The sequence below is a fragment of the Entelurus aequoreus genome, linkage group LG07 (genome assembly GCF_033978785.1).
Source record: "Entelurus aequoreus isolate RoL-2023_Sb linkage group LG07, RoL_Eaeq_v1.1, whole genome shotgun sequence".
In the NCBI taxonomy this organism is placed as follows: domain Eukaryota; kingdom Metazoa; phylum Chordata; class Actinopteri; order Syngnathiformes; family Syngnathidae; genus Entelurus; species Entelurus aequoreus.
In genome coordinates this window covers 24508096-24525095 of record NC_084737.1, presented here as the reverse complement: position 1 = coordinate 24525095, position 17000 = coordinate 24508096, and the positions used below count along the sequence as shown (strand labels likewise).

Below are 17000 nucleotides of genomic sequence, written 5' to 3'. Positions count from 1 at the left end.
AAGCCTACTTGGATGAGAAGCGAAACATTTTCTAAGACAAACCAAACAGTCCAGTTGCAATGGATTGAATGCCTTGAGATTACAATGACCTGGATGACTGAAAACATCCATAGGCATTGATGTATTGAAAAACAGAATTTCTACGTCTATGTGACAGGCAGAGGGGGAATTAGCTCAAATGGTAGATCGCTCGCTTTGCATGTGAGAGGTAGCGGGATCGATACCTGCATTCTCCAAAAGTTTTAATGTCAAAAAAAGGTTTACTTTGAGTAGAAGTAGGTAAATGAGCAAGCAAACTTCTTTCTGTTAAAGATGAGAAGTGATTTTGAGGAAACATGCAGAAAGGTCAGGTAGTCACCTCAGCTCTAGAAAGTCGTGACACATGACAGTGTTATACTCTGTAACCACAGTCAAACATTGTTATTCTGATCTACGCGTTAACAACATTTCGTCAGTTGAGGCCAACTAAAGAGAACAACAGCTCGATGAGGATGGGATTCGAACCCACGCGTGTAGAACACAATGGATTAGCAGTCCATCGCCTTAACCACTCGGCCACCTCATCTAGCTTTGTTCATGTCAATACTTGCTGAGAGGCTGCAAATAATAGTTTTTATGATCAAAGTCTACATCACAACATGTAACCACATGGACATATAGAGGAATTAAGATATTGTTGTGTTATTTTTACAACATTAAAAAAAATAGTAAACTGTATAAATATTGGGGGTTTTGGCACCAAACTTTGGACATAATCTGAGCAATCTAAGTCTATGAACCCAAACTGATAAAGCCTACTTGGATGAGAGGCGAAACGTCAAGGTCAACCTTGACATTAATGACTGAACAGAGGAGGTGGTCTGCGAAATCACCTATTATCCACATACAACACTGTTCTTTCAACCATCCCTAAAATACTCTGCAATTTAGCCTCCAGCAAATAACAGGAGTTAGAAACACCCTGGTCACAGATGCTCCTTTGTGCCTTTGTTACAACTGAAGGAAATGCTAACAAGGGTGATTCTGACTATGTTTGGCTGATAGTGGTCGATCCACAGCGATACTTCTGCCACACAATACCACAATGCGAACGAAGGGAAATTCCACTTCGATGACTGTCGCTGCTGCGATGTTTTGGCGACTTGTCCAAGGTGTTCACCGCATTCCACCCAAATGCAGCTGAGATAGGTTCCAGCACCCCACGCGACCCTAAAAGGGACAAGCGGTAGAAAGCGGATGAATGGATGGCTATTGTTGGCACTGACAGTGGGAATGCTCTTCTGCATCTCAACAGATGTTTTGCTCACTACGCTAGGACAGTATCATCTTTGCTCAGGCACACCCTCCTTGTGTTGGAGTAAAATAATTTGGGGTTTCGGCAATAGCCACTAGACTAGATCTGATCAATTGGAGTCAAAGGTTAAATCCGAACAATCTGAGTCTAAGAATAGATCTGACCAACCTGTTTCTATGAGCATGAACTGGCCAAGCCTACTTGGATGAGAACAGAAACATTTTCTAAGACAAACCAAACAGTCCAGTTGCAATGGATTGAATGCCTTGAGATTACAATGACCTGGATGACTGAAAACATCCATAGGCATTGATGTATTGAAAAGCAGAATTTCTACGTCTATGTCACAGACAGAGGGGGAATTAGCTCAAATGGTAGAGCGCTCGCTTTGCATGTGAGCGGTAGCGGGATCGATACCTGCATTCTCCAAAAGTTTTAATGTCAAAAAAAGGTTTCCTTTGAGTAGAAGTAGGTTAATGAGCATACTTTTTTCTGTTAAAGATGAGAAGTCATTTTAAGGAAACATGCAGAAAGGTCAGGTAGTCACCTCAGTTCTAGAAAGTCGTTGACACATGACAATGTGATACTCTGTAACCACGGTTAAACATTGTTATTCTGATCTACGCGTTCACAACCTTTCGTCAGTTGAGGCCAACTAAAGAGAACAACAGCTCGATGAGGATGGGATTCGAACCCACGCGTGTAGAACACAATGGATTAGCAGTCCATCGCCTTAACCACTCGGCCACCTCATCTTAGTTTGTTCATGTCAATACTTGCTGAGAGGCTGCAAATAATAGTTTTTATGAACAAAGTCTACATCACAACATGTAACCACATGGACATATAGAGGAATTAAGATATTGTTGTGTTATTTTTAAAACATTAAAAAAAAATAGTAAACTGTATAAATATTGGGGGTTTTGGCACCAACCGTTGGACATAATCTGACCAATCTAAGTCTATAAACCCAAACTGATGAAGCCTACTTGGATGAGAGGCGAAACGTCAAGGTCATCCTTGACATTGATGACTGAACAGAGGAGGTGGTCTGCGAAATCACCTATTATCCACATACAACACTGTTCTTTCAACCATTCCTAAAATACTCTGCAATTTAGCCTCCAGCAAATAACAGGAGTTAGAAACACCCTGGTCACAGATGCTCCTTTGTGCCTTTGTTACAACTGAAAGAAATGCTAACAAGGGTGATTCTGACTATGTTGGGCTGATAGTGGTCGATCCACAGCGATACTTCTGCCACACAATACCACAATGCGAACGAAGGGAAATTCCACTTCGATGACTGTTGTTGCTGCGATGCGTTGGCGACTTGTCCAAGGTGTTCACCGCATTCCACCCAAATGCAGCTGAGATAGGTTTCAGCACCACACGCGACCCTAAAAGGGACAAGCGGTAGAAAGCGGATGAATGGATGACTGTTGTTGGCACTGACAGTGGGAATGCTCTTCTGCATCTCAACAGATGTTTTGCTCACTACGCTAGGACAGTATCATCTTTGCTCAGGCACACCCTCCTTGTGTTGTAGTAAAATAATTTGGGGCTTCGGCAATAGCCACAAGACTAGATCTGACCAATTGGAGTCAAAGGTTAAATCCGAACAATCTGAGTCTAAGAATAGATCTGACCAACCTGTTTCTATGAGCATGAACTGGCCAAGCCTACTTGGATGAGAAGCGAAACATTTTCTAAGACAAACCAAACAGTCCAGTTGCAATGGATTGAATGCCTTGAGATTACAAAGACCTGGATGACTGAAAACATCCATAGGCATTGATGTATTGAAAAACAGAATTTCTACGTCTATGTGACAGACAGAGGGGGAATTAGCTCAAATGGTAGAGCGCTCGCTTTGCATGTGAGAGGTAGCGGGATCGATACCTGCATTCTCCAAATGTTTTAACGTCAAAAAAAGGTTTCCTTTGAGTAGAAGTAGGTAAATGAGCAAGCAAACTTCTTTCTGTTAAAGATGAGAAGTGATTTTGAGGAAACATGCAGAAAGGTCAGGTAGTCACCTCAGCTCTAGAAAGTCGTGACACATGACGGTGTGATACTCTGTAACCACAGTCAAACATTGTTATTCTGATCTACGCGTTAACAACCTTTCGTCAGTTGAGGCCAACTAAAGAGAACAACAGCTCGATGAGGATGGGATTCGAACCCACGCGTGTAGAACACAATGGATTAGCAGTCCATCGCCTTAACCACTCGGCCACCTCATCTAGCTTTGTTCATGTCAATACTTGCTGAGAGGCTGCAAATAATAGTTTTTATGATCAAAGTCTACATCACAACATGTAACCACATGGACATATAGAGGAATTAAGATATTGTTGTGTTATTTTTACAACATTAAAAAAAATAGTAAACTGTATAAATATTTGGGGTTTTGGCACCAACCGTTGGACATAATCTGACCAATCTAAGTCTATAAACCCAAACTGAGGAAGCCTACTTGGATGAGAGGCGAAACGTCAAGGTCAACCTTGACATTGATGACTGAACAGAGGAGGTGGTCTGCGAAATCACCTATTATCCACATACAACACTGTTCTTTCAACCATTCCTAAAATACTCTGCAATTTAGCCTCCAGCAAATAACAGGAGTTAGAAACACCCTGGTCACAGATGCTCCTTTGTGCCTTTGTTACAACTGAAAGAAATGCTAACAAGGGTGATTCTGACTATGTTGGGCTGATAGTGGTCGATCCACAGCGATACTTCTGCCACACAATACCACAATGCGAACGAAGGGAAATTCCACTTCGATGACTGTTGTTGCTGCGATGCGTTGGCGACTTGTCCAAAGTGTTCACCGCATTCCACCCAAATGCAGCTGAGAAAGGTTTCAGCACCCCACGCGACCCTAAAAGGGACAAGCGGTAGAAAGCGGATGAATGGATGACTGTTGTTGGCACTGACATTGGGAATGCTCTTCTGCGTCTCAACAGATGTTTTGCTCACTACGCTAGGACAGTATCATCTTTGCTCAGGCACACCCTCCTTGTGTTGTAGTAAAATAATTTGGGGTTTCAGCAATAGCCACAAGACTAGATCTGACCAATTGGAGTCAAAGGTTAAATCCGAACAATCTGAGTCTAAGAATAGATCTGACCAACCTGTTTCTATGAGCATGAACTGGCCAAGCCTACTTGGATGAGAAGCGAAACATTTTCTAAGACAAACCAAACAGTCCAGTTGCAATGGATTGAATGCCTTGAGATTACAATGACCTGGATGACTGAAAACATCCATAGGCATTGATGTATTGAAAAACAGAATTTCTACGTCTATGTGACAGGCAGAGGGGGAATTAGCTCAAATGGTAGAGCGCTCGCTTTGCCGCTTTGCATGTGAGAGGTAGCGGGATCGATACCTGCATTCTCCAAATGTTTTAACGTCAAAAAAAGGTTTCCTTTGAGTAGAAGTAGGTAAATGAGCAAGCAAACTTCTTTCTGTTAAAGACGAGAAGTGATTTTGAAGAAACATGCAGAAAGGTCAGGTAGTCACCTCAGCTCTAGAAAGTCGTGACACATGACGGTGTGATACTCTGTAACCACAGTCAAACATTGTTATTCTGATCTACGCGTTAACAACCTTTCGTCAGTTGAGGCCAACTAAAGAGAACAACAGCTCGATGAGGATGGGATTCGAACCCACGCGTGTAGAACACAATGGATTAGCAGTCCATCGCCTTAACCACTCGGCCACCTCATCTAGCTTTGTTCATGTCAATACTTGCTGAGAGGCTGCAAATAATAGTTTTTATGATCAAAGTCTACATCACAACATGTAACCACATGGACATATAGAGGAATTAAGATATTGTTGTGTTATTTTTACAACATTAAAAAAAATAGTAAACTGTATAAATATTTGGGGTTTTGGCACCAAACTTTGGACATAATCTGACCAATCTAAGTCTATGAACCCAAACTGATAAAGCCTACTTGGATGAGAGGCGAAACGTCAAGGTCAACCTTGACATTAATGACTGAACAGAGGAGGTGGTCTGCAAAATCACCTATTATCCACATACAACACTGTTCTTTCAACCATTCCTAAAATACTCTGCAATTTAGCCTCCAGCAAATAACAGGAGTTAGAAACACCCTGGTCACAGATGCTCCTTTGTGCCTTTGTTACAACTGAAGGAAATGCTAACAAGGGTGATTCTGACTATGTTTGGCTGATAGTGGTCGATCCACAGCGATACTTCTGCCACACAATACCACAATGCGAACGAAGGGAAATTCCACTTCGATGACTGTTGTTGCTGCGATGCGTTGGCGACTTGTCCAAGGTGTTCACCGCATTCCACCCAAATGCAGCTGAGATAGGTTTCAGCACCACACGCGACCCTAAAAGGGACAAGCGGTAGAAAGCGGATGAATGGATGACTGTTGTTGGCACTGACAGTGGGAATGCTCTTCTGCATCTCAACAGATGTTTTGCTCACTACGCTAGGACAGTATCATCTTTGCTCAGGCACACCCTCCTTGTGTTGTAGTAAAATAATTTGGGGCTTCGGCAATAGCCACAAGACTAGATCTGACCAATTGGAGTCAAAGGTTAAATCCGAACAATCTGAGTCTAAGAATAGATCTGACCAACCTGTTTCTATGAGCATGAACTGGCCAAGCCTACTTGGATGAGAAGCGAAACATTTTCTAAGACAAACCAAACAGTCCAGTTGCAATGGATTGAATGCCTTGAGATTACAAAGACCTGGATGACTGAAAACATCCATAGGCATTGATGTATTGAAAAACAGAATTTCTACGTCTATGTGACAGACAGAGGGGGAATTAGCTCAAATGGTAGAGCGCTCGCTTTGCATGTGAGAGGTAGCGGGATCGATACCTGCATTCTCCAAATGTTTTAACGTCAAAAAAAGGTTTCCTTTGAGTAGAAGTAGGTAAATGAGCAAGCAAACTTCTTTCTGTTAAAGATGAGAAGTGATTTTGAGGAAACATGCAGAAAGGTCAGGTAGTCACCTCAGTTCTAGAAAGTCGTTGACACATGACAGTGTGATACTCTGTAACCACAGTCAAACATTGTTATTCTGATCTACGCGTTCACAACCTTTCGTAAGTTGAGGCCAACTAAAGAGAACAACAGCTCGATGAGGATGGGATTCGAACCCACGCGTGTAGAACACAATGGATTAGCAGTCCATCGCCTTAACCACTCGGCCACCTCATCTTAGTTTGTTCATGTCAATACTTGCTGAGAGGCTGCAAATAATAGTTTTTATGAACAAAGTCTACATCACAACATGTAACCACATGGACATATAGAGGAATTAAGATATTGTTGTGTTATTTTTAAAACATTAAAAAAAAATAGTAAACTGTATAAATATTGGGGGTTTTGGCACCAACCGTTGGACATAATCTGACCAATCTAAGTCTATAAACCCAAACTGATGAAGCCTACTTGGGTGAGAGGCGAAACGTCAAGGTCATCCTTGACATTGATGACTGAACAGAGGAGGTGGTCTGCGAAATCACCTATTATCCACATACAACACTGTTCTTTCAACCATTCCTAAAATACTCTGCAATTTAGCCTCCAGCAAATAACAGGAGTTAGAAACACCCTGGTCACAGATGCTCCTTTGTGCCTTTGTTACAACTGAAAGAAATGCTAACAAGGGTGATTCTGACTATGTTGGGCTGATAGTGGTCGATCCACAGCGATACTTCTGCCACACAATACCACAATGCGAACGAAGGGAAATTCCACTTCGATGACTGTTGTTGCTGTGATGCGTTGGCGACTTGTCCAAGGTGTTCACCGCATTCCACCCAAATGCAGCTGAGATAGGTTCCAGCACCCCACGCGACCCTAAAAGGGACAAGCGGTAGAAAGAAGATGAATGGATGACTGTTGTTGGCACTGACATTGGGAATGCTCTTCTGCATCTCAACAGATGTTTTGCTCACTACGCTAGGACAGTATCATCTTTGCTCAGGCACACCCTCCTTGTGTTGTAGTAAAATAATTTGGGGTTTCGGCAATAGCCGCTAGACTAGATCTGACCAATTGGAGTCAAAGGTTAAATCCGAACAATCTGAGTCCAAGAATAGATCTGACCAACCTGTTTCTATGAGCATGAACTGGCCAAGCCTACTTGGATGAGAAGCGAAACATTTTCTAAGACAAACCAAACAGTCCAGTTGCGATGGATTGAATGCCTTGAGATTACAATGACCTGGATGACTGAAAACATCCATAGGCATTGATGTATTGAAAAACAGAATTTCTACATCTATGTGACAGGCAGAGGGGGAATTAGCTCAAGTGGTAGAGCGCTCGCTTTGCATGTGAGAGGTAGCGGGATCGATACCTGCATTCTCCAAAAGTTTTAATGTCAAAAAAAGGTTTCCTTTGAGTAGAAGTAGGTAAATGAGCAAGCAAACTTCTTTCTGTTAAAGATGAGAAGTGATTTTGAGGAAACATGCAGAAAGGTCAGGTAGTCACCTCAGCTCTAGAAAGTCGTGACACATGACGGTGTGATACTCTGTAACCACAGTCAAACATTGTTATTCTGATCTACGCGTTAACAACCTTTCGTCAGTTGAGGCCAACTAAAGAGAACAACAGCTCGATGAGGATGGGATTCGAACCCACGCGTGTAGAACACAATGGATTAGCAGTCCATCGCCTTAACCACTCGGCCACCTCATCTAGCTTTGTTCATGTCAATACTTGCTGAGAGGCTGCAAATAATAGTTTTTATGATCAAAGTCTACATCACAACATGTAACCACATGGACATATAGAGAAATTAAGATATTGTTGTGTTATTTTTAAAACATTAAAAAAAATAGTAAAGTGTATAAATATTTGGGGTTTTGGCACCAACCGTTGGACATAATCTGACCAATCTAAGTCTATAAACCCAAACTGATGAAGCCTACTTGGATGAGAGGCGAAACGTCAAGGTCAACCTTGACATTGATGACTGAACAGAGGAGGTGGTCTGCGAAATCACCTATTATCCACATACAACACTGTTCTTTCAACCATTCCTAAAATACTCTGCAATTTAGCCTCCAGCAAATAACAGGAGTTAGAAACACCCTGGTCACAGAAGCTCCTTTGTGCCTTTGTTACAACTGAAATAAATGCTAACAAGGGTGATTCTGACTATGTTGGGCTGATAGTGGTCGATCCACAGCGATACTTCTGCCACACAATACCACAATGCGAACGAAGGGAAATTCCACTTCGATGACTGTTGTTGCTGCGATGCGTTGGCGACTTGTCCAAGGTGTTCACCGCATTCCACCCAAATGCAGCTGAGAAAGGTTTCAGCACCCCACGCGACCCTAAAAGGGACAAGCGGTAGAAAGCGGATGAATGGATGACTGTTGTTGGCACTGACATTGGGAATGCTCTTCTGCATCTCAACAGATGTTTTGCTCACTACGCTAGGACAGTATCATCTTTGCTCAGGCACACCCTCCTTGTGTTGTAGTAAAATAATTTGGGGTTTCAGCAATAGCCACAAGACTAGATCTGACCAATTGGAGTCAAAGGTTAAATCCGAACAATCTGAGTCTAAGAATAGATCTGACCAACCTGTTTCTATGAGCATGAACTGGCCAAGCCTACTTGGATGAGAAGCGAAACATTTTCTAAGACAAACCAAACAGTCCAGTTGCAATGGATTGAATGCCTTGAGATTACAATGACCTGGATGACTGAAAACATCCATAGGCATTGATGTATTGAAAAACAGAATTTCTACGTCTATGTGACAGGCAGAGGGGGAATTAGCTCAAATGGTAGATCGCTCGCTTTGCATGTGAGAGGTAGCGGGATCGATACCTGCATTCTCCAAAAGTTTTAATGTCAAAAAAAGGTTTACTTTGAGTAGAAGTAGGTAAATGAGCAAGCAAACTTCTTTCTGTTAAAGATGAGAAGTGATTTTGAGGAAACATGCAGAAAGGTCAGGTAGTCACCTCAGCTCTAGAAAGTCGTGACACATGACAGTGTTATACTCTGTAACCACAGTCAAACATTGTTATTCTGATCTACGCGTTAACAACCTTTCGTCAGTTGAGGCCAACTAAAGAGAACAACAGCTCGATGAGGATGGGATTCGAACCCACGCGTGTAGAACACAATGGATTAGCAGTCCATCGCCTTAACCACTCGGCCACCTCATCTAGCTTTGTTCATGTCAATACTTGCTGAGAGGCTGCAAATAATAGTTTTTATGATCAAAGTCTACATCACAACATGTAACCACATGGACATATAGAGGAATTAAGATATTGTTGTGTTATTTTTACAACATTAAAAAAAATAGTAAACTGTATAAATATTGGGGGTTTTGGCACCAAACTTTGGACATAATCTGAGCAATCTAAGTCTATGAACCCAAACTGATAAAGCCTACTTGGATGAGAGGCGAAACGTCAAGGTCAACCTTGACATTAATGACTGAACAGAGGAGGTGGTCTGCGAAATCACCTATTATCCACATACAACACTGTTCTTTCAACCATCCCTAAAATACTCTGCAATTTAGCCTCCAGCAAATAACAGGAGTTAGAAACACCCTGGTCACAGATGCTCCTTTGTGCCTTTGTTACAACTGAAGGAAATGCTAACAAGGGTGATTCTGACTATGTTTGGCTGATAGTGGTCGATCCACAGCGATACTTCTGCCACACAATACCACAATGCGAACGAAGGGAAATTCCACTTCGATGACTGTCGCTGCTGCGATGTTTTGGCGACTTGTCCAAGGTGTTCACCGCATTCCACCCAAATGCAGCTGAGATAGGTTCCAGCACCCCACGCGACCCTAAAAGGGACAAGCGGTAGAAAGCGGATGAATGGATGGCTATTGTTGGCACTGACAGTGGGAATGCTCTTCTGCATCTCAACAGATGTTTTGCTCACTACGCTAGGACAGTATCATCTTTGCTCAGGCACACCCTCCTTGTGTTGGAGTAAAATAATTTGGGGTTTCGGCAATAGCCACTAGACTAGATCTGATCAATTGGAGTCAAAGGTTAAATCCGAACAATCTGAGTCTAAGAATAGATCTGACCAACCTGTTTCTATGAGCATGAACTGGCCAAGCCTACTTGGATGAGAACAGAAACATTTTCTAAGACAAACCAAACAGTCCAGTTGCAATGGATTGAATGCCTTGAGATTACAATGACCTGGATGACTGAAAACATCCATAGGCATTGATGTATTGAAAAGCAGAATTTCTACGTCTATGTCACAGACAGAGGGGGAATTAGCTCAAATGGTAGAGCGCTCGCTTTGCATGTGAGCGGTAGCGGGATCGATACCTGCATTCTCCAAAAGTTTTAATGTCAAAAAAAGGTTTCCTTTGAGTAGAAGTAGGTTAATGAGCATACTTTTTTCTGTTAAAGATGAGAAGTCATTTTAAGGAAACATGCAGAAAGGTCAGGTAGTCACCTCAGTTCTAGAAAGTCGTTGACACATGACAATGTGATACTCTGTAACCACGGTTAAACATTGTTATTCTGATCTACGCGTTCACAACCTTTCGTCAGTTGAGGCCAACTAAAGAGAACAACAGCTCGATGAGGATGGGATTCGAACCCACGCGTGTAGAACACAATGGATTAGCAGTCCATCGCCTTAACCACTCGGCCACCTCATCTTAGTTTGTTCATGTCAATACTTGCTGAGAGGCTGCAAATAATAGTTTTTATGAACAAAGTCTACATCACAACATGTAACCACATGGACATATAGAGGAATTAAGATATTGTTGTGTTATTTTTAAAACATTAAAAAAAAATAGTAAACTGTATAAATATTGGGGGTTTTGGCACCAACCGTTGGACATAATCTGACCAATCTAAGTCTATAAACCCAAACTGATGAAGCCTACTTGGATGAGAGGCGAAACGTCAAGGTCATCCTTGACATTGATGACTGAACAGAGGAGGTGGTCTGCGAAATCACCTATTATCCACATACAACACTGTTCTTTCAACCATTCCTAAAATACTCTGCAATTTAGCCTCCAGCAAATAACAGGAGTTAGAAACACCCTGGTCACAGATGCTCCTTTGTGCCTTTGTTACAACTGAAAGAAATGCTAACAAGGGTGATTCTGACTATGTTGGGCTGATAGTGGTCGATCCACAGCGATACTTCTGCCACACAATACCACAATGCGAACGAAGGGAAATTCCACTTCGATGACTGTTGTTGCTGCGATGCGTTGGCGACTTGTCCAAGGTGTTCACCGCATTCCACCCAAATGCAGCTGAGATAGGTTTCAGCACCACACGCGACCCTAAAAGGGACAAGCGGTAGAAAGCGGATGAATGGATGACTGTTGTTGGCACTGACAGTGGGAATGCTCTTCTGCATCTCAACAGATGTTTTGCTCACTACGCTAGGACAGTATCATCTTTGCTCAGGCACACCCTCCTTGTGTTGTAGTAAAATAATTTGGGGCTTCGGCAATAGCCACAAGACTAGATCTGACCAATTGGAGTCAAAGGTTAAATCCGAACAATCTGAGTCTAAGAATAGATCTGACCAACCTGTTTCTATGAGCATGAACTGGCCAAGCCTACTTGGATGAGAAGCGAAACATTTTCTAAGACAAACCAAACAGTCCAGTTGCAATGGATTGAATGCCTTGAGATTACAAAGACCTGGATGACTGAAAACATCCATAGGCATTGATGTATTGAAAAACAGAATTTCTACGTCTATGTGACAGACAGAGGGGGAATTAGCTCAAATGGTAGAGCGCTCGCTTTGCATGTGAGAGGTAGCGGGATCGATACCTGCATTCTCCAAATGTTTTAACGTCAAAAAAAGGTTTCCTTTGAGTAGAAGTAGGTAAATGAGCAAGCAAACTTCTTTCTGTTAAAGATGAGAAGTGATTTTGAGGAAACATGCAGAAAGGTCAGGTAGTCACCTCAGCTCTAGAAAGTCGTGACACATGACGGTGTGATACTCTGTAACCACAGTCAAACATTGTTATTCTGATCTACGCGTTAACAACCTTTCGTCAGTTGAGGCCAACTAAAGAGAACAACAGCTCGATGAGGATGGGATTCGAACCCACGCGTGTAGAACACAATGGATTAGCAGTCCATCGCCTTAACCACTCGGCCACCTCATCTAGCTTTGTTCATGTCAATACTTGCTGAGAGGCTGCAAATAATAGTTTTTATGATCAAAGTCTACATCACAACATGTAACCACATGGACATATAGAGGAATTAAGATATTGTTGTGTTATTTTTACAACATTAAAAAAAATAGTAAACTGTATAAATATTTGGGGTTTTGGCACCAACCGTTGGACATAATCTGACCAATCTAAGTCTATAAACCCAAACTGATGAAGCCTACTTGGATGAGAGGCGAAACGTCAAGGTCAACCTTGACATTGATGACTGAACAGAGGAGGTGGTCTGCGAAATCACCTATTATCCACATACAACACTGTTCTTTCAACCATTCCTAAAATACTCTGCAATTTAGCCTCCAGCAAATAACAGGAGTTAGAAACACCCTGGTCACAGATGCTCCTTTGTGCCTTTGTTACAACTGAAAGAAATGCTAACAAGGGTGATTCTGACTATGTTGGGCTGATAGTGGTCGATCCACAGCGATACTTCTGCCACACAATACCACAATGCGAACGAAGGGAAATTCCACTTCGATGACTGTTGTTGCTGCGATGCGTTGGCGACTTGTCCAAAGTGTTCACCGCATTCCACCCAAATGCAGCTGAGAAAGGTTTCAGCACCCCACGCGACCCTAAAAGGGACAAGCGGTAGAAAGCGGATGAATGGATGACTGTTGTTGGCACTGACATTGGGAATGCTCTTCTGCGTCTCAACAGATGTTTTGCTCACTACGCTAGGACAGTATCATCTTTGCTCAGGCACACCCTCCTTGTGTTGTAGTAAAATAATTTGGGGTTTCAGCAATAGCCACAAGACTAGATCTGACCAATTGGAGTCAAAGGTTAAATCCGAACAATCTGAGTCTAAGAATAGATCTGACCAACCTGTTTCTATGAGCATGAACTGGCCAAGCCTACTTGGATGAGAAGCGAAACATTTTCTAAGACAAACCAAACAGTCCAGTTGCAATGGATTGAATGCCTTGAGATTACAATGACCTGGATGACTGAAAACATCCATAGGCATTGATGTATTGAAAAACAGAATTTCTACGTCTATGTGACAGGCAGAGGGGGAATTAGCTCAAATGGTAGAGCGCTCGCTTTGCATGTGAGAGGTAGCGGGATCGATACCTGCATTCTCCAAATGTTTTAACGTCAAAAAAAGGTTTCCTTTGAGTAGAAGTAGGTAAATGAGCAAGCAAACTTCTTTCTGTTAAAGACGAGAAGTGATTTTGAAGAAACATGCAGAAAGGTCAGGTAGTCACCTCAGCTCTAGAAAGTCGTGACACATGACGGTGTGATACTCTGTAACCACAGTCAAACATTGTTATTCTGATCTACGCGTTAACAACCTTTCGTCAGTTGAGGCCAACTAAAGAGAACAACAGCTCGATGAGGATGGGATTCGAACCCACGCGTGTAGAACACAATGGATTAGCAGTCCATCGCCTTAACCACTCGGCCACCTCATCTAGCTTTGTTCATGTCAATACTTGCTGAGAGGCTGCAAATAATAGTTTTTATGATCAAAGTCTACATCACAACATGTAACCACATGGACATATAGAGGAATTAAGATATTGTTGTGTTATTTTTACAACATTAAAAAAAATAGTAAACTGTATAAATATTTGGGGTTTTGGCACCAAACTTTGGACATAATCTGACCAATCTAAGTCTATGAACCCAAACTGATAAAGCCTACTTGGATGAGAGGCGAAACGTCAAGGTCAACCTTGACATTAATGACTGAACAGAGGAGGTGGTCTGCAAAATCACCTATTATCCACATACAACACTGTTCTTTCAACCATTCCTAAAATACTCTGCAATTTAGCCTCCAGCAAATAACAGGAGTTAGAAACACCCTGGTCACAGATGCTCCTTTGTGCCTTTGTTACAACTGAAGGAAATGCTAACAAGGGTGATTCTGACTATGTTTGGCTGATAGTGGTCGATCCACAGCGATACTTCTGCCACACAATACCACAATGCGAACGAAGGGAAATTCCACTTCGATGACTGTTGTTGCTGCGATGCGTTGGCGACTTGTCCAAGGTGTTCACCGCATTCCACCCAAATGCAGCTGAGATAGGTTTCAGCACCACACGCGACCCTAAAAGGGACAAGCGGTAGAAAGCGGATGAATGGATGACTGTTGTTGGCACTGACAGTGGGAATGCTCTTCTGCATCTCAACAGATGTTTTGCTCACTACGCTAGGACAGTATCATCTTTGCTCAGGCACACCCTCCTTGTGTTGTAGTAAAATAATTTGGGGCTTCGGCAATAGCCACAAGACTAGATCTGACCAATTGGAGTCAAAGGTTAAATCCGAACAATCTGAGTCTAAGAATAGATCTGACCAACCTGTTTCTATGAGCATGAACTGGCCAAGCCTACTTGGATGAGAAGCGAAACATTTTCTAAGACAAACCAAACAGTCCAGTTGCAATGGATTGAATGCCTTGAGATTACAAAGACCTGGATGACTGAAAACATCCATAGGCATTGATGTATTGAAAAACAGAATTTCTACGTCTATGTGACAGACAGAGGGGGAATTAGCTCAAATGGTAGAGCGCTCGCTTTGCATGTGAGAGGTAGCGGGATCGATACCTGCATTCTCCAAATGTTTTAACGTCAAAAAAAGGTTTCCTTTGAGTAGAAGTAGGTAAATGAGCAAGCAAACTTCTTTCTGTTAAAGATGAGAAGTGATTTTGAGGAAACATGCAGAAAGGTCAGGTAGTCACCTCAGTTCTAGAAAGTCGTTGACACATGACAGTGTGATACTCTGTAACCACAGTCAAACATTGTTATTCTGATCTACGCGTTCACAACCTTTCGTAAGTTGAGGCCAACTAAAGAGAACAACAGCTCGATGAGGATGGGATTCGAACCCACGCGTGTAGAACACAATGGATTAGCAGTCCATCGCCTTAACCACTCGGCCACCTCATCTTAGTTTGTTCATGTCAATACTTGCTGAGAGGCTGCAAATAATAGTTTTTATGAACAAAGTCTACATCACAACATGTAACCACATGGACATATAGAGGAATTAAGATATTGTTGTGTTATTTTTAAAACATTAAAAAAAAATAGTAAACTGTATAAATATTGGGGGTTTTGGCACCAACCGTTGGACATAATCTGACCAATCTAAGTCTATAAACCCAAACTGATGAAGCCTACTTGGGTGAGAGGCGAAACGTCAAGGTCATCCTTGACATTGATGACTGAACAGAGGAGGTGGTCTGCGAAATCACCTATTATCCACATACAACACTGTTCTTTCAACCATTCCTAAAATACTCTGCAATTTAGCCTCCAGCAAATAACAGGAGTTAGAAACACCCTGGTCACAGATGCTCCTTTGTGCCTTTGTTACAACTGAAAGAAATGCTAACAAGGGTGATTCTGACTATGTTGGGCTGATAGTGGTCGATCCACAGCGATACTTCTGCCACACAATACCACAATGCGAACGAAGGGAAATTCCACTTCGATGACTGTTGTTGCTGTGATGCGTTGGCGACTTGTCCAAGGTGTTCACCGCATTCCACCCAAATGCAGCTGAGATAGGTTCCAGCACCCCACGCGACCCTAAAAGGGACAAGCGGTAGAAAGAAGATGAATGGATGACTGTTGTTGGCACTGACATTGGGAATGCTCTTCTGCATCTCAACAGATGTTTTGCTCACTACGCTAGGACAGTATCATCTTTGCTCAGGCACACCCTCCTTGTGTTGTAGTAAAATAATTTGGGGTTTCGGCAATAGCCGCTAGACTAGATCTGACCAATTGGAGTCAAAGGTTAAATCCGAACAATCTGAGTCCAAGAATAGATCTGACCAACCTGTTTCTATGAGCATGAACTGGCCAAGCCTACTTGGATGAGAAGCGAAACATTTTCTAAGACAAACCAAACAGTCCAGTTGCGATGGATTGAATGCCTTGAGATTACAATGACCTGGATGACTGAAAACATCCATAGGCATTGATGTATTGAAAAACAGAATTTCTACATCTATGTGACAGGCAGAGGGGGAATTAGCTCAAGTGGTAGAGCGCTCGCTTTGCATGTGAGAGGTAGCGGGATCGATACCTGCATTCTCCAAAAGTTTTAATGTCAAAAAAAGGTTTCCTTTGAGTAGAAGTAGGTAAATGAGCAAGCAAACTTCTTTCTGTTAAAGATGAGAAGTGATTTTGAGGAAACATGCAGAAAGGTCAGGTAGTCACCTCAGCTCTAGAAAGTCGTGACACATGACGGTGTGATACTCTGTAACCACAGTCAAACATTGTTATTCTGATCTACGCGTTAACAACCTTTCGTCAGTTGAGGCCAACTAAAGAGAACAACAGCTCGATGAGGATGGGATTCGAACCCACGCGTGTAGAACACAATGGATTAGCAGTCCATCGCCTTAACCACTCGGCCACCTCATCTAGCTTTGTTCATGTCAATACTTGCTGAGAGGCTGCAAATAATAGTTTTTATGATCAAAGTCTACATCAC

The 17000-nt window shown here is 42.3% G+C and overlaps 12 non-coding genes across 12 annotated transcripts; all 12 read right to left on the bottom strand.

The window, feature by feature from the left end:
- Positions 1 to 483: 483 nt before the first annotated feature.
- Positions 484 to 565, bottom strand: trnas-gcu (transfer RNA serine (anticodon GCU)). The gene has a single exon. It is a non-coding gene; the product is annotated as a tRNA-Ser (tRNA).
- Positions 566 to 1967: 1402 nt separating this feature from the next.
- trnas-gcu (transfer RNA serine (anticodon GCU)) lies at positions 1968 to 2049 on the bottom strand. The gene has a single exon. It is a non-coding gene; the product is annotated as a tRNA-Ser (tRNA).
- A 1406-nt stretch (positions 2050 to 3455) lies between these two features.
- Positions 3456 to 3537, bottom strand: trnas-gcu (transfer RNA serine (anticodon GCU)). Its single transcript has one exon. It is a non-coding gene; the product is annotated as a tRNA-Ser (tRNA).
- A 1413-nt stretch (positions 3538 to 4950) lies between these two features.
- trnas-gcu (transfer RNA serine (anticodon GCU)) lies at positions 4951 to 5032 on the bottom strand. Its single transcript has one exon. It is a non-coding gene; the product is annotated as a tRNA-Ser (tRNA).
- Positions 5033 to 6438: 1406 nt separating this feature from the next.
- On the bottom strand, positions 6439 to 6520 carry trnas-gcu (transfer RNA serine (anticodon GCU)). Its single transcript has one exon. It is a non-coding gene; the product is annotated as a tRNA-Ser (tRNA).
- A 1406-nt stretch (positions 6521 to 7926) lies between these two features.
- trnas-gcu (transfer RNA serine (anticodon GCU)) lies at positions 7927 to 8008 on the bottom strand. The gene has a single exon. It is a non-coding gene; the product is annotated as a tRNA-Ser (tRNA).
- A 1405-nt stretch (positions 8009 to 9413) lies between these two features.
- On the bottom strand, positions 9414 to 9495 carry trnas-gcu (transfer RNA serine (anticodon GCU)). Its single transcript has one exon. It is a non-coding gene; the product is annotated as a tRNA-Ser (tRNA).
- Positions 9496 to 10897: 1402 nt separating this feature from the next.
- Positions 10898 to 10979, bottom strand: trnas-gcu (transfer RNA serine (anticodon GCU)). Its single transcript has one exon. It is a non-coding gene; the product is annotated as a tRNA-Ser (tRNA).
- Positions 10980 to 12385: 1406 nt separating this feature from the next.
- Positions 12386 to 12467, bottom strand: trnas-gcu (transfer RNA serine (anticodon GCU)). The gene has a single exon. It is a non-coding gene; the product is annotated as a tRNA-Ser (tRNA).
- Positions 12468 to 13872: 1405 nt separating this feature from the next.
- On the bottom strand, positions 13873 to 13954 carry trnas-gcu (transfer RNA serine (anticodon GCU)). The gene has a single exon. It is a non-coding gene; the product is annotated as a tRNA-Ser (tRNA).
- Positions 13955 to 15360: 1406 nt separating this feature from the next.
- Positions 15361 to 15442, bottom strand: trnas-gcu (transfer RNA serine (anticodon GCU)). Its single transcript has one exon. It is a non-coding gene; the product is annotated as a tRNA-Ser (tRNA).
- Positions 15443 to 16848: 1406 nt separating this feature from the next.
- Positions 16849 to 16930, bottom strand: trnas-gcu (transfer RNA serine (anticodon GCU)). The gene has a single exon. It is a non-coding gene; the product is annotated as a tRNA-Ser (tRNA).
- Positions 16931 to 17000: the final 70 nt, after the last annotated feature.